The 17,678-nt window shown below is 42.5% G+C and overlaps 1 protein-coding gene across 1 annotated transcript in view; it reads right to left on the reverse strand.

Annotated features, from left to right (window-relative positions):
• The window catches only part of dcaf13 (ddb1 and cul4 associated factor 13), a 73,572-nt gene that overhangs the window by 9,972 nt on the left and 45,922 nt on the right, over positions 1-17,678 (reverse strand). The window lies entirely within an intron of this gene.

Raw genomic sequence — 17,678 nt, forward strand, 5'->3', positions numbered from 1 at the left:
TGTAATTCCTAATTCTATAGAAATATTCCAACCATATATTAGTTTATTGAACTTTAGCATGAATTAAATGGCTAAGTAGTATTCAGACTGCTTGAATAACTATAGCCTTCATATCGTGCTCAAGAGGCCCACCCAGTGCCCATCCATCACCACCATCCTCTGCCTAAATGAACATGTTCTTTCTTGTGTAACTTTAAAAAAGTCCTCACTTCCTCCAAATGAAACATGCTGGTATACAAACTCATATCTTCTTGAATGATGTACGGTGCACTCTTTTTCAGTCCTACTCCATGATTCCCATTCCTCTCCATCACCTCTTATCCTTGAGCATCTATCAATGTGTCCTGCTCTTGTCACAAAACAAATTGTTAGCAACTTGACTTCCAATTTATATCTCTCCTTTCGCATGTTTATCTGATTCTTCCCTTATTTCTCTACCTCAGTTTCTGGGATAGGCTGTCTACTGATATCTACAAGCCCACCAACTCCAATACCACTTCCTAGAAGGACTGTATTTCATCACCTCCCTTCTTTGTTGCATCTGTTCTTTCAGCGCCAACCTCTAAACCAGTGTGTCCAATAAATCTTCCTTACTCTTCATCAACAATTCTTCTCTGCTGTGACGGAAATGACTCTTAGCTTGCCCATCCTGATGCCAAATTTCTTCCCTCACCTAGAGTTCCCTCCCAGAGCCTCTATATACATTATCCTCTACCATTTCCAGCACAGTACCACCAAACACATCTGTTTGTTTCTGATTCAGTAATCAGAAGGCAAATCCTCATGACACTTTGCCATTTTCTCAAAGAATGGAGATGCAACACCTACCCTTTCACCTTCTCCCTCCATCCAGAGGCCCAAGCATTACTTACAAATAAAAAGGTGATTTACTTGTACTTCATTCAACTTACATTCCTTGCTGAAAATACTGTCTTGCTATATTGGGGAAATCAAAAGCAGATTAGGTGACTGATCATTTTGCTTATCACCTCCATTCAATCTACAATTGTGACTCTGACATTTCAGTCACTTGAAACTTTGCATTCCATCTGGACCTCCCCAACCTCAACTTCCCACATAGATCAAATGGAGGTCAACCTAGGTTTGAGCAACAGCACCTCATGTGTGATTAGACACCTTGCAGCATTCCAATGAGTTCTACAACTTAATTTCATAAACACTGCCCCATTTTCTTGGGCCACAAATACAGGTGATGATTCTGCAGTAACCATTTGCACCTCCTCTGGACCCATCTTTAGTTCTTTATTGTTCTACTACAATCCCCTTTTGTATATCATCACTTAGCTTACTCCTGTTCTCCACCTTAAATCATCAAACCTATCCTACAAAGGCCCACCTTTACTGTCTCTGTATTTACTCATCAATTGTTAAATCTCAAAAGTTCTGGAAGAGATGGCCAAGCACAGAATGATTTTAAAATGAGTAAAATGAAAACAAAAAAGGCCTGAAAATTTGTGACAAGGAATTATGCAAGTATAGCAGATTTATGATCTGTAATGAAATGCAAATGTTGCTAAGCCACTTCAAATAAGTGGGACTATTAGATTTCAACGCGGCAGAAACATTAGTTTCCCCTTTTATTAACCAATTATCAACAAGAATGTGGACTAATAATATCAAATCACCAAAGTGGCCTTAGCATCTCAGCATTCAATGCATATGACATAAGACAAAGCCCATATATATGGAACATGACCTTGATAATGTACACACGCATGTGTGAAGCAAAGTAAAAGGTTATGGTAGTGCTTCACAATACGATCCCATTTTAATTCACCACTACTGTCTCAAGGACAAATAGGGCAATAAATGCTTTCTTTAACAATGACATCCATGTCCCATGAATGGATATATTAAAAAAAGAAACACTTGAAAATTAACCTGACCCCAGACACCACCATAAACAAAATAGCACTCAAGTAGCATCATAATATTGAGGATATAAAGATTACAGTTGTATCACAATGAAACAATTGCAATTAGAAAATCAGAATAAGGTAGAATTCAATATGGTTTTGTGACAGGAAAATTGTTTATTAGGAGACTTTGAGTAAGTAGTAAGCAAGGTGGATAAAGAGGAACCTGTTGACTTGGTTTACTTAGATTTTGAAAGGGCATTTGATAAGTGCCACATCAAAGGTTACTAACAAAACAGATTTGTTCACTAACAGGAAGCAGAGTACATATACATGGGTCTTTTTTTGATCATTTTTGGCAAGATATATCAAGGGGAGTCCCACAAAGATTAGTGCAGGGACCTCAATTAGTTACTATCCATACCAATAACTTGGAAGAAGAGACAGAACTCAAGGTAGCTAAAGTTGCTCATGACACCAAAATAGACAGAAGAATAAGCCGTAAAGCCAAGGTTTATTTATTAGTGTCACAAATAGGCTTACATTAACACTGCAATGAAGTTACTGTGAAACTCACCAAGTCACCAAACTCTGGCGTCTGTTTGGGAACACTGAGGGAGAATTTAGCATGGCCAATGCACCTAACCAGCATGTCTTTCAGACTGTGGGAAGAAATCAGAGCACCCAGAGGAAACCCACGCAGACACTGCAGACAGTGACCTAAGCCAGGAATTGACCCCCAGATCCCTGGCGCTGAGAGACAGCAGTGCTAACCACTGTACCACCTGTGTCAAGAGGAGGTAAAGGGATATAGATAAGTTAAGTGAGTAGGCAAAAGTTTGACAAGAGTATATAATGTGGGAAATGCGGACTTGCCCACTTTAGCATAAAGAACAGAAAAACAGCATACCTTTAAGTGGAAAGAAATGGCAAAACCTGGTGATAGAGGACTCTGGGTCTCATGGTACAGAAATCGCAAAGTTAGTATGCAGGTACACTAAGTGATTAGGAAAGCAAATGGAATGCAAGTGGAACGGCCTTGTTGAGACCACATATAGAATATTGTGTACAGATATGGGTCCTTATTTGAAAAGCAACAATAGTTCAGAGAAGGTTCATTCAATTCTGCCCTGAGATAAAGTGCTTATCTTAAGAACGTTTTATCAGATTGGACTTATGCCCAAATGAAGTTTAGAGGGTGGGGATCTTATTGAAGCATAAGATCCTGATGGGACTTGATCGGGTGCATACCAGGAGGATGTTTCCTCTCATGGGGGAGACTAAAACTAGGGAACAAAGTTTAAGAATAAGAGGTCTCTATCTTTGAAGGTAGAGACAAGAAATCTTTCTTCTGAGGGCCACTGGTCTGTGGAATTCTCTCTCCCAGAAAGCGGTAGAGGTTGTAATACCAAGTTTATTCAAAGCTGAGTTGGATATATCTTTCACTGACAAGAGTTATTGGGGCATATGGGAAAGTGGAGTCGAGACTATAACCAGATCAGCCATGATCTTATTGAAGGTGGGCAGAGCAGGCTCGAAAGGCCAAACGATCTACTCCTGCATCTGATTCCCATGTTCCTAATTATTAATAAAAACAAAGATTTTCATATTTATATGATCAAAATACTTGTATAAAAAGAGACTCAAAGGTTTCAGACAAGCTCTCCACATTCCAAGATGAAAGACTGAGTGAATCCACTCTCCTACAAACCACGCACACATTGTAATTAGCACTTTACTCCCCAACCTAAAACACAGCTTCCCAACCTACCCATACATCCACTCAGCAGCCCCCTTTCCCAAATCTCTTCCTCTTCACTTAACCCTTCACTCATACTCTCCATCCCCACGGCACCCCATTCATTCCCATTCACTCAATCCTTTCCTCCTTCCATTCCCACCCATCTCACTCATTCAGCCCTTCTGTCCCTCCTCACCCAGACCAACTTACTCATCCCTTCCCTCTAATGCCACTCTCCCCGCACTTGGATTTCTCCACCCAGACCAGACTCAAGTCCTTGTTGCTAACCCAGTCGGTCAGTGGGTGGCCACAGGTCTTCCTGGGCCAGCGCTACTTGGTTCTGCACTGCTGGGCAAGGGCAAGCCACCTCCTCAGGAGAGAGGACTTCGAGCCCTATGGATTCAGAACCCAGCATACTCAGGACTGCAGCCTTTTATAATCACTGACTATTGGCTTGTACCAAACCCCTGGGACTGCTGCAGAAGGTACATTTGGCTAAGATCACATCCAGCTGGAATTTCCCATACTACTACTCCAATCATAGGCTCTCTCTCGCCCTTGTTGCTCTTCTAATGATAGATTGTCTCTGGAGGGTCAAGAGTGGGAGGGAAGAAATTGTGACTGCAAGAGATGGGACAGCGATTATGGGATTGACAATCTGTGATGCGGGGATAGCTCCTTGCTGATTGTAGCAGCAACAAGCATTGGAAAGACAATTATATTTCTGAGTTAGTTCTGGCAGGGTTGTGTTTATTTTTATAAACTCTGTACCTTGCAATATTCCCCAAGGTGGGAACATACTATAAACACTAGAAACAGTTTCTCTTATTAACTTAAACCATTAAGATTTTGAGCACAAGTCCTCTTTAACCTTGTCTGATCTAAGGAGAACTCTAGCTTCTCCAATCTCTCCGCATAACTGACTTCCTTCATTGCCTGGTATGATTTTATTAAATATCTTCTGCACCCTCGCTAAAGCATTTATATCCTTCCTAATGTGTGGTGTATAGAATTGAACACAGTATTGTAACTGAGACCAAACTGGTATGTTATTAGAACAGAATGACAGAATCCCTGCGGTACAGGAGGTGGCCATTCGGCCCATCAAATCTGCACTGACCACAATTCCCCCCATCCCCCCCGCCCCTCATATCCCTACACATTTACCCAGTAATCCCTCTAACTAATGCATCTCAGGACACTAAGGGCAATTTTTAGCACGGCCAATCAACCTAACCCGCACACCTTTGGACTGTGGGAGGAAACCGGAGCACCTGGAGGAAACCCATGCAGACACGAGGAGAATGTCTGTGTGGAGTTTGCACAGTGACCCAAGTTGGGAATCAAACCCAGGTGCCTGGAGCTGTGAAGTAGCAGTGCTAACCACTGTGCTACCGTGGGCAGCATGGTAGCACAGTGATTAGCACTGCTACTTGACAGCTCCAGGGACCTGGGTTTGATTCCCAGCTTGGGTTACTATGTTACTCTGGGCGACACGGTAGCACAGTGGTTAGCACTGATGCTTCACAGCTCCAGGGACCTGGGGTCAATTCCCAGCTTGGGTCACTATGTGGAGTTTGCACATTCTCCTCGTGTCTGCATGGGTTTCCTCAGGATGCTCCGGTTTCCTCCCACAGTCTAAAGATGTGCAGGTTAGGTTGATTGGCCATGCTAAAATTGCCCTTAGTGTCCCGAGATGTGTAGGTTAGAGAGATTAGTGGGCAAATATGTAGGGATGTGGAGGTAGGGCCTGGGCGGGATTGTGGTTGGTGCAGACTCAATGGGCCGAATGGCCTCCTTCTGTGCTGTAGGGTTTCTATGTTATAATAGGTTTTGACTCTCCCTCTGTTAATGTAGCCACATATTTTTCAAACAGTCTTCTCAACTTGTTCTGCCTCCTTCAGGGATTTGTGTACATACACAAGTCTAGGTCACTGAGCTTGCACACAATTTAGTTTATATTGCCTCATTCTTCCAACGGAAATGTCATACCTATTTTGTCATTTCAGCATTAAATTTTGTCTGTTATGGGTCTGCCAATTTCACCAATGTGTGGATGTTCTCCTTTAAGCCTATTACTATCGACCTGTATTTTCATGTTTCACATTAACTGCAAACTGTACGGCCCGTATATCCTAGTGCAGATCATTAATTAATATAGAAGAGCAGTGCTCCCATTACTAACCACTGGGGAACACTACAATATGCTTTCCTCCAGCCATCCATTCACCATTGTTTTATGCCTTTGGTCTCCTGGTTAAGTCTGTATCCATATTATCATGATCCATCTAACTCCGTGGGCTTTAATTTTGCTAACAAATCGATTAAATGGCTTTGCAAAGCACATACAAACACAAACACAGTATTCTCTCTGTTACTTTAAAGATCTCACTGAATTTTAGTCAAACCTGTCTATGATGACTTTCATACTTTCCTAACTGCTAATTAATTTTGTATCAGATTCCAGTCTGATGAAAAGTCACAGTGGGGGCTATATTAAATCCTTCATTAGAGGCAGAGGTTGGAGGTATTAAAAATTGTGAAACATGACTCCAGACTGCAGCATTGGCATGTCTGTATATCATCTTGGAGAGACAGGTCAGTACATTATAATACTTAGATCAGATAGTGATGGCTTAGGAAGTTCCGAACATAGATAGAGGCTGTCAGATCACAAAGTTGTGATTTTTATAACACTACTTGGGAGTCAGGAAGAGCATGATCTTTATTGCAATCGACCACTGCCACCACTACCCCACCACAGTAAACTTGGTATTATGAGCCTAGTGACACATGATATCTCTCTCTCGTCCCTCTTCCAATCTCTAGTCGCCGGACCAACCTACTAATCTTTCTTGATTGCCAGGGAATATCCCAAAGGGCTTCTGCCATTTTGTCTTCCTGCCCATAACAGCCAATCTGTCAACATGGCTGGCTGCCAGATGAGAAAGAATTTAAAAAAAAATGAAGAATTCATTTAATCCCATAGTCCTGGGCTCCCCACCTTGAATCCACACAAATTGGGTTCCATTTCGTTAAAATATCAGGACCATTAACTATTTTTCTCTGTCTACAAATGCTATTTTGATGTGCTGAGTGTCTCCAAAATTTTCTGTTTTTATTTGGAGGTAAAGCAATGTTGGGAAATTTGCAGGCATCAACCAATTGTTCAATTGCAGCATAACAAGATCCAGATAGTGAGGCTGCCTCAATAACAATCTTGGAGTCTGAAACTTAGATATTCCTGACCTACCACTTGGGCTTGCGGGCTTCCAACATTAAACATTTTGTGACTTCTGAACAAAGTATTTAATTTAAAATCAATTTGTGGTGAACTACACAGGCAATCAAACTGAAGGAATCAGCCTGAAACTGCTTAAATATTAGCTGGATTCAAAAAGTCAGCATGAAAAATGACCTTTTCTTACCAGTCTCATATGAAATATTCACCACTCAATTGTACTCAGCTCTTTTGCCCAAGCTCTCTTGCCAATAAAATGTTGATGACTCAAGTACCTATTACAGAATCATTAGAATGGTTACAGCCCACCATGTCTGCACCAACTCTCCATGAGCAATTTGCCTAGTGGCACTTGATCACCTTTTTGCCATTGCCTTTCAGATGCTTTCCCTTCAGATAATGATCTTTTGAAATTAAATTGAATCTGCTTCCACTACACACTCAGGCAGTGTTCTAGGTCCTGACCATTTATAGAATCCATACAGTGCAGGAGGCAGCCATTTGGCCCATTGAGCATGCACTAACAATCTCATCAAGGCCCTATCCCTGTAACCTCACACATTTATCCTGCTAATTCCCTGACACTAATGGCCAATTTAGCATGGTCAATCCACCAAACCTGAACATCTTTGGAGTGTGGGAGGAAACTGGAGCACCCGGAGGAATCCCATGGAGACATGGGGAGAATGTGCAAAGTCCACAGTCACCCGAGGCCGGAATGGAATCTGGGTCCCTGGCACTGTGAGGCAGCAGTGCCAACCACAGTGCGGCCATGTTGCCATTTGCTATGCAAAAATATTTTTTCATGTATCTCTTTTTGACAAGCTAGGATCAGGAATACATTGACCGAGAATGTAGTGGAAGAGGTTTAATTGTGGCTTTCGTTCCCAATCACCCTAAATCCTGATTCTTAATCCTTCCACCAATGGAAAAGATTTCTTCCTACCAACTCTATCCAGAGTCCTCATGATTTAGAGATCTCTATCAGATCCCCTCTCAACCTTCCCTTTTCTAAGAAGAACAATCCCAATTTTTCCAATTTAAGTGAAGTTCCTCAACCCTGGGATGATTCTGGTGATTTTGTTTCTGCATCCTCCAAGGCCTCAATATCCTTCCTGAAGTGTGGTGTCCAAAATTGGATGCAATACACCAGAGAAGACAGAACCAGCATTTTATACAGGTTTAGAATAATTTCCTTGCTTTTGTACTCCAAGCCCCTATTTATAAATCCTGTATGTTTTTTTCCAAAAAAAAACTTCTCTTTCAACCTTCCCTGCCACTTTCAATGACCTGTGCATATACCCACAAGTCTGTCTGCTCCTGCACTCTCGTTACAAATGCACCCTTCATTTTAGCTCTCTCATTCTACCTACCTAAATGAATCACTTCACACTTTAACGATAAATTTCATCTGCCACCTGTCTGCCAATTTATCAGCCTATCCTCTTCATGGTTCATTGTTTCAAGTTTGGTGTCACCTACAAGTTTTGACATTGTCTCCAGTACACTAATGTTGAGGTCATTAATATAAAAAAAAGTAGGTGTCCTAACATGGATTCCGAGAAATCCCACCATAAATCTTCAAGGCTGAAAACCAAATCATTCACCACTACTGTTTCCAGTCACTCATCAATTTCATATCCATGTTGCTGTTGTTCCTTGTATTTCATGACTTCTAACTTTGACGACAAGCCTTTCATGGTTTATCAAATGCCTTTTGGAAATCCATGTACACTAAACCAACTGCATTATCCTCATCTACCCTATGTTACTGCATCACAAACTCCAGCAAGCTAATTAAGATAAATTGCCCATTTCAATTGGACCTGGCTTTCCTTGATTAATCTGCATTTACCCAAGTGACCATTAATTTTTGTCCTGTATTATAGTTCCTAAAAGCTTCCCCGTGACTGAGGTTAAACTAATTGGCCCTATAGTTGCATGGCTTATTCTTGCATCCTATTTTGATGAAGGGTGATTAAGATCCAAGTGCAGAACTTTCCAGCCATGCACACCAAGGCCAGAAATTCCCACCCAAATTCAACACACCTTTAAAATGGTCCATTGAAGTTTCTACCCCAACCAGAAAATCTTACCCTATGACTAGACAGGAAAATGAAAGCAAAATACCACAGATGCTGAAAATCTTAAATTAAAACAAAAAATTCTAATACAGATCTGATAGCATCTGTGGAGAGAGAACAGAATCAACATTGAGTCCAATGACTGCTTCTGAAATTAACTTTGTTCTGAAGAAAAATCATATTGGACTCAAAACGTTAACTGTTTCCTGTCCACAGATCTGCCAAGATTTTTCAGCACTTTTTTTTTATCCTGACAGGCTTGTATTAATTTTCAAATAACATCTTTCAATTATTTCCCCCAATGTGATCCTTAATATACTACTGACTAACAGCAGAAAGATAGCACGGTATTCAGCTTAATGTAATCGAGGTCATTTTTAACCTGCCAAACAAAAAAAACCAAATCATTTTACTCTAATTAAATCACGGCTTTCACTTTTACACCTCAATCAATGAGAAGTTTCAACCTCCATTATCAGTTAAATAATTGTATCAAGCTACATCCAGTCAAGTTCATTTCTCTAAAGACTGCTTAAATAGCTGCTTCAGTCTTAATAAATCCTCTCTCATTCTTTTTACTGAAAACTGTCAGAACAAGCTAAATTGTGAAAGCTTTTATTATAATTAAAAGCAATGATTTTCTTTAATTCAATTTATTTAAGAAGAGGAAATTGCTGCTGATCTAGTACAACTGCAATGCTTCTCTAGACAAAAAAAAAGCATCAATAAAGTAATTTATGAAAGCCTTCAAAATATGGGCAACCAAATGGGAGTTGTTCACTAGATAATAAGATTATCAAGCCAGAAGCTCTGCCAGAAAGTTGAAGAGATGATTATGCAGGTTTTTTTTTACACAACTACTGCATTTAATAATTTGTAAGTCAATCTGCTTTAAGGTTACATTTATTTCATTCAGGAAAATCTGTACTTTGACAGGTGTTTAAAAAAGAAATGCAATAAAAAATCCATTTTATAAATCTGGAACTTAACTATTCAGTTTACCAATTGCTTTATTGGGTATGAGGGGGATTCTAAGCAACTTATAGCCCCTCAGATAATAAAAGATTAGCCTTTTCTCAAATTTATTGAGAGGATTCACATACTGTTAAGGCCAGTATTTATTGTCCAACCATAATGGTCCTCGATGGTGAGCTGCCTTCTTGAATGCACCAGAGTAGCTTGCTACACCATTTTGAAAGGCACTTAACCATTTGGTTGCAAGTTTGCAGTCACATATACTTCAGACCGATTAAGAATGCCAGATTTACTTCCTTAAATGACTATAATGAACCAGTTAAGTTTTATAACAACCTGGTAGTTTCACTGTAATCATTAGTAGCATTATTCAATATTCCAGAAATTACTTCATGAATTGAATTTAAATTTCCCAATTACTGTGGTGGAATTTGATTTCATGTCTCCAGATTATTAGTTGATTATACATCCAATAACAAACACTAACACTGCAGAGTTCCTTAGGGTAGCAGTGAAGGCTTACATGAAAATTACAGAAACTTAACTGGACCAGCCACATCCACTTGCGATAAGAATTCTCCTGTTTGCACTCTGAAGTTTCCCCGCTGGGGTTCGTAGTGCCAGTCAGGTGGGGTTCCCTTTTAGCATTTTAAAATATTCATAACATGAGATATGTTGGCCAGCCTGGCTTTAGTGATGCATCTTGAGTGTTTTGAAAACATTGTAGATAGGCTGCAGAGGTTGTGTAATCAACTAATAATCTGGTCCAACCTGTCAATCATATTTTATATATATATTGCAGTTAGGTTGGATTTTGAGGTTTAACTCTCTTTTTCTAACCACAAATCAAGATGTATTCAAGCGTGAAGGGGAAGAAAAACAAGCAAGGCTCTTTGATACTAGGCAAGTGTGATGACTTCAGCCAGGCTAATGAGGTTGGCTTGCTAGAGTATGAACTACTGAGCTCTCCGCAAAAAGAGGCACCTGATGAGTCCTGCTTGATGGTTAAATTAAGGAGCCTCAAGCTCCCTATTTAAAGCAGGTGTGTCAGTCTCTCAGCCTGCATTCAGCAGGGAGCTGTGTACAGATGTATGGTGTAAATAAAGTAACTTGGTAACAGGGCTTTTGCCTCTGTGGCGTTATTACAGTGGCGATGAGGAAAAAGGAGTGCCCTGATGGAACTTGCTGAATCACTGCACATATTGAGGGTAAGCCATTGTTGAGAAAACATGCCGTTGGTTTTGGGAAGTTGGACGTTTTGGCCCCACAGTGGAAGACTGGGCCCAGTATGTGGAAAGGATGAAGTATTTCTTCAGAGCAAGTGACATAAGCTCAGATGAGAAGCAAAGGGTTATCTTGCTGGCTGTGTGTGGACTAGCAGCTTTTGCAATTATGAGCAGTTTAACTTTCCTGGAGGCAGTGGATACAAAGTCCTTCCAAGAGTTGTCAAACTTAGTTCAAGAATGTTATGATCCTAAGCCACTCCTAATCCTACAGAGATACCATTTTTATTCCACATTTAGAGAAGCAGGGGAGTCAATCACCACTTTCCTAACAAGGCTAAGACATCTGGCAGAGGCTTGCGAATTTGGGGGATACTAAATTAGATGCTCCAAGACTGACTGATGTGCAGAATTAAAGATACGACAAACAAATGCCTGTTGGCGGGGGTCCAGCTGGACTGTAGACAGGCATAACAGCTGGCCTTGTCGTTAGAAAAAAATGGCAAGCAGAGCTCATGAGCTCCAAGGTATCCTGATGGAGGTAAACACCAACACCAGGGAGACTGGATTAGGGACTACCACTATGGGGGCAAGCCATTACATAGTGGCCCTCCGGAAGGATTCAGATACAAGGGAACGCAAGTCTGCCTATAGAACCGCAACTGGACAAGATCAGGTTAAGCCCAGAGTGACAGCAGATCCTGTAGAGCCCTGCCTGACACGACATTATGATGGTTGCCGGTGTCAGGGTGCACAGAGGAAAAGTCTTCTAAACCAACATGGCTGAAAAGAACACAAGCCAAGAGACAGGATAATGCACAACCTGGAAGATCCCCCTACTTCTGAAAAGGAACAGCTACTGTGCATAGCGATGACAAAATCCGAACCCATCAAATCGTCAGTGAGACTGAATGGAAGTTGACACAGGCACAGCCGTATCAGTCATAGGGGAGACAGTAACTAACAAGTTACGCACGGGACTCCAACCCTTAGCCCTGACCAAAACTTTGGCAAGGCTGAGGGGAACCACAAAGTGATAGGTACAATCAAGGAGTCAAGGCAAAATTGCATGTCAACCCAGAGGCTGTCCCAAAGTTTTGCAAAGCCTGACCCATACCTTGTGTGTTAAAAGGAAAAGGTCGATGCAGAAATCAAAAGATTACTGCATGAAGGAATAGTAAACTGGTCCAGTTTGCAGAATGGACAGCATCTGTGGTTCCTACCTTAAAACCGGATGGCTCAGTGCGCCTTTGCAGCAAATTTCAAACAGACTCTCAGCTAGACAAATACCCAATTCCTAGGATTTAGAACTTATACACAAAGTTAGCAGGAGGACTCTATTCACAAAACTGGACATGAGACATGCATACCTGCAACCATGGCTGGATAAGGATTTGCAAAAAATTGTCACAATAAATATGCCGAAAGGCATCTTCCCATATAAAAGACTACCTTTCGCGTTTTGTCAGCTTGTGCCTTATTCCAAAGGACCACGGAGAGCATCCTACAGGGGTAACCACAGGTTGCAATTTATCTAGACAATGTCCTCATTATGCATAAAACAAGGACGAAACATTGCAGAGCCTGAAGGAAGTTCTCAGAAGACTTGCAGCAGAGAGTGCATTTGAAAAAGGGAGAAAATGTCTTTTTAGCACCACAAGTAACCTACCTCGGGTACAAAGTGGATAAGTCAGGCCTACATCCTCTGGAGGATTGGGTGCGAGCAATAAAATACACCCGGGTTCCCACAACCATCCAGGAGCTGTGGTCATTTTTAGTATTGGTAACATACTACGGGAAATTCATACAGAATAGGGCCTCCATTCTGGATCCCCTCCACCTGTTGCTTAAAAAAAAAGAGACAAACTTGGGAATGATTGGCTCACCAGGACAGGGCCTTCAAGAAAATTAGACAGCAACTCTCATCCGAAAATGTATTGGTACATTATGACCCCAAGAAGGAACTGGAGCTCACCTGTGATGTGGCCCCATGGAGTGGGCACAGCCTTGGCACACAGGTGGCAGAACAAACAAGAGCAGCCAATAGCATATACCTCCAGGACCCTGGCAATGGCAGAGCAAAGATATGCCCAGACTGAAAAGGAAGGACCGGCAGTAATCTTTGCATTTCAAAATTTCACCAATATTTGTACGGGCAAAAATTTAAATTGTAACAGATCATAAACCCTTGCTGGGCCTACTGGAGAAAGAAAGCAGTGCCATCGATAGCATCAGCCCAGATCCAGCACTGGGCATTACTGGTGGCATATCAGTATCGAATGGAGCACTGATCAGGGACTAGAGTGGCAAATGCTGATGCCTTAGGCTTGCTACCATTACTGGACATCCCACCATTGGTACTCAGAATGGAGGACAGCATGATGGCATTAAACTTTCTGGATACCCTCCCAGTGGTTGCAATACGCCCAACCGTACATCTGGGCAGTCTCAGGGTGTGTGTAGCACCACGTTTAAAAAAACCACGGCGACCACTCCATCGTCATCGGTAGCAGGGCCTTCTAGAGCCGCCAAGCAGGTGTGGCAGCAGCTAGGGCCCTGCCACCATGGGCCACGTGTAAAAGGAATTAGAAAAAGGGGGAGGAATGGAACCCTGACCCCCACTAACCCAGTCACTCTGGCAGTCGGCTCAGGGAAAATCACCATCTCTGGTCCCCCTCCCAAACCATCAACTAGGCCCGCTGATGCCTCAGCATCCTGTGCTGGGCAAGGTGCTGCAGGTGTTCGGGTTCCCAAGTACGGGTGTGGGGTAGCACACGACCCCGAGCCAGCGAAAACTACTCCTCCTGGGAGGGGAAAGGAAAACCCAAGGGAAGTGACAGGAAGGAGAAGGGCAGAGTGCGAGGGGCATCGCCTGCCAGGAGATTGCCCCTCAAGAAAAGTTGCTACATCTCAGGGGAGGGGGACCCCAACGCTTGTAGGACTCCCCACACCCTCCTCCCTAGCTTAGAGGTAGGGATGCCCACACCTCTCTCCCCGTTCATACCATGCCCTGCCCCACCACCACCACCCGTTTGTGTCTTCTCCCAGAGAAGGGACAAGAAACAAAAACAAATGTGTGCTGCCGCAGTCCTTCAAGCTGGTCTCCCCATGGTTGGGTGAGAGTGGGACCCCCGAGGTCCCATTCCACCCCATGCAGTTTAGCATGGAGGACGGTGGCAACACCCTGCTGTTTAGGTCCTTGGGTGGCGGTGGTAAGGAAGGCCCCTACTCCCTCTCTACTGATCTGGACACCCCCATTCTCGAACCGAAGGGCTCTCTGGACCTGTGGGGTGTCCAGGTGTATGGGCAGAGTGGGGGACTGAGCCACTGCCACTCCTCGGGCCCAGAAGCAAGGGAGGAGCCCGGGGGAAGCCGTCCTCTGTTGATCCTGGGGATGGGATCGGGGGAGGGGTAGTTAGGAGTGGTTGGCAGCTCCATGCCACACACTGTGGCAAGAGACCCTGAGTCAGAAGGCAACTGCCTTGAGGTGAGTTGCTTGGTGGTGGGCACAGGGACGGTTTTTGGGTCCGCCTGCAGCAAGGCAGGGGACTTCCTTGCGTCCCCTGCTGAGTTTTTCCTGACAGACAATTCTAGTTGCCCTGACAACGTCCAACTGGCCCTTGACTGTTGGTTGGATCTGATGTTGCTCATCTGGTTCATGTGAGCCTGCTTACACGTGGAGTTGGACTCGGATGAAAAAGAGCCAATTGCAAAGTTTCTTCTATGGGCTCGTGGAGTGGACTGGCATGTCTTGCACTGCCACTCCTTCAAACATTTAGATAAGTGATGACAGGAGCACTAAGCTTCGGATATGAAGATGGCCACACATTTGATGCTAGTGGGGTGGCTATCTTGTTGGCCCCGCACTTTTAGCTGAAGATCTTCAAGTCAAGGAACCTATGCCAGGCTGATTGCTGCACTTGATGGTCCGTGAGGGAGGCACGGTCATTCACTTCCCAAATGTCTACTCCCCGACTGCTGGACTGCAGAAAGTGACTTTCTAGGAGGAAGATTCCGCTCATCTCAACACCAAAGAGGGCGAATGTATGGTCCTCGGGTGGGGGAGTTCGTTTCAACTGCACTCTCGAGGCTCAGGACCGCACTGGCTCCTGGCTATGCACCCCAGCAGTGCTGAAGTTGCGGGACCTGCCCAGGACCCACGAGTTGGTGGACATCAGGAGATATCCATACTGGTTCCAGAACCTTCACTTGCATGAAACTTGGAGCTGGAGCATCCAGACTCAACCGCGTTTACATTTCAGGAGGTGTACACGTCAGCATCCCATCGGCTTCCGTGTGGCAAGTGCCGTGCTTGGATCACCATCTGGTGTGGGCGGAATTTGTTTTGGGGAGGGGGGGGAAAATGGTGTTTGGAATCCATGTACTAGCACTTTAACAAGTTGCTGCTGGAGGACAAACGCTTCCTGAACACGTTTTGTCGTTTCTGGACTAACTAGAGAAGGCTTCCCCTCCTCGAGGCTATGGTTGGATGTGGACAAGACTCAAATCCATACCTTCTGTCAGGAGTATGCGAAGGGGTCAAAGAGGCAGAAATCCATGGTTCAGGAGTTGGAGCAACATCAAAATTCTAGAGCCAACTTCTGCTGAGCAGAGCATCAAGCAGCATATACAATTACTTAAATTTAATCCTGTATTCTTCAGCTGAAAATTTGAGAGATATAAATGGCTGGAAATGTGAGCCGATAACCATGTGGCGAGGGCAACGGGCAACTTGAGATTGAAGACAGTTGATCCCACTGGTCTATCTGCTCAACCAATAAAGATTAACGACTGAGAAAGAAAGAAAGAACTGACAAAGGCAAAGTGAAGTAGATGAATTGAGAGTTAAGTCAGAGAGAGAAATGAAGTTGGTGGCAGGGTGGGGGAAGTGAGAAGAGATGAAGAAAACAAAAAACTAAAACAGTCCAAGAAGAATTAACCATGTTTAACCCAGGCCAAATAAATCCGTTGGACCTTAACCTGGTGTTGTGAGACTTCTTACTGTGCTAACCTTCTGGGCCAGAGAGGTGGTTGCTAACGATAATCATCGTTAAAATAGTGATTATGCTGTTTATCGTGAGCCCTAACTTTGTGCGGCTAGTTGAATAGGCAATTAATGAAGAAGTTCTTAAGAACTAGCAATGGATGTGTATTATAGATTGTAACCGCAAATCCTTTCCTTCATTTACTGAGAAACAAAAGTCATCATACATAGCATTTCTGAATGCATTAAATCATTTAATGAATAGTACAGTGGTAGGCCATTCAGTCCATCCTGTCCATGCTAGTTAAAAGGATAAAACGTGCAGCATGGGTAATGTTGGATCCTGGTTAGTTACGGGATCAATTTGTTCTGTCTCAGACTTTCACTTAGCTTTAAAATTGGATATGAATTTAAGCAGCCAATTATATTAAATATGCATTAATACTAAATTGGTTAAGTCACATTAAGTTAATTCCCAAAAATACATCCATACATTTTTGGGATTTCTAACAGCTATTTATGAAGGCACAGGCATTGAAATGATTAACTCAAAATACATTCCACTTGCTTCACTTCAAGGCAAAGTATTTAGTCTACAAGTAGCTTGTAAAATATTCAAGTGAGAGGTCTATACAACCAAAAGCCAATAAGCAAACTGATTATAGTAAAAGAACATACAAGCTAGCATGCAGGGCTACATCATTATGGCTTTTAAATCCTTATTAAAATACTTACATGGATGTTAATGTTTTGCAACTCTTGTTATTCACAGGGGTTCTGTCCTTGCAAAATCGCAAAGGGAGAAATCACAGACGGTGAACTTGTAAATGTTCAGACATCATATGCGTAATGTGCACTTTCCACATGGGAAAAGTGAGGGTTTAACCTTCCTTCTGCTAATTCTCTTACACTAAGAGTAAAGTGAGTCATTGGTGCACTTACATTTGTGCATGTAATTGAAGTAAAGTAATTGAACAGGTGATAGTTTGAATAGTCTACTCCCATTCCTCTGTTCATGTGTCTCATTGTCAATCCTTCAGGGTAATTACATCAATGAGACAATTCTCCTCCATAGAATTATACGTTTAAGATGGCTTTAAATGCTTTTGCAATGGAGGGATAATGAAGTTTAAATAATATTAAAACATCAATTTTTTGATTTAAGCATGCTTAAGCCTTCACTACAATAGTGACTATTCTTCAAAAGGTATTTAATTAGCTGCAAAATGTTTTATGTCGACTTATGGTCACGAAACCTGCTATATAAATGCAAATTCTTTTTTTAGGCAGCTTTGAATGAGCAATAAACACCTTCTCACAGAAAGTGTTAGGCCAAATTAATTGTTAGCGAATACAAGTCACTTCACCGGAATTACACCGGTAATGTTATTTTCTCAGACGCTCACAATGTAGTCTCATCATTTAGTATGATGGCAAACATTCCGAAGTTCAACCAGGATAGGCTGGAGGAAATTGCAACCAGTTTGGTGCTCTGGTCATTAATGGTTACAGAGACATATAAATGATATTTAACAGATGCAGTATCTGATCTC

Source organism: Carcharhinus amblyrhynchos, chromosome 8 (genome assembly GCF_965287045.1).
Source record: "Carcharhinus amblyrhynchos chromosome 8, sCarAmb.v2.hapA, whole genome shotgun sequence".
In the NCBI taxonomy this organism is placed as follows: Eukaryota; Metazoa; Chordata; class Chondrichthyes; order Carcharhiniformes; family Carcharhinidae; genus Carcharhinus; species Carcharhinus amblyrhynchos.